Genomic DNA, 450 nt, shown 5'->3' on the forward strand with positions numbered 1-450 from the left:
AAGCTTTTATAAAACATTACTGTATATTTTCCATTAGGATAGGAAACAACGATTTATCTCATAGCACAAGCATTCTTATATATGCGACTGTACACAAGAGTATAAACACATAAAAATAAACAGCCATGACAGTAAACAAATAAAAATCATGAACATACGTGTTTTCTGTTTTTTTATGAGATGTTTATTCTTTACTCGAGTTGATTGTAAATTAATGCTTTTATAAAAGGTTCATAAGCCCTCTGATTCAAATACCAAGTGCAAAATCGTTTAAAAAAAACAATTCCACCTTCATGAATCATAAATCAATCATTATTTCTTTATTCAAAAACACATTAACAAAAAAAAATACATCGTTTAGAATTTCACACTTTCACTGAATTGAGAGAATATAAGTAACCACTGATTTGCATGATTGACTGTGATGTTCAACTGTAAGCGCGCGCGCGC

This window comes from Penaeus monodon, chromosome 27 (assembly GCF_015228065.2).
Source record: "Penaeus monodon isolate SGIC_2016 chromosome 27, NSTDA_Pmon_1, whole genome shotgun sequence".
NCBI lineage: Eukaryota > Metazoa > Arthropoda > Malacostraca > Decapoda > Penaeidae > Penaeus > Penaeus monodon.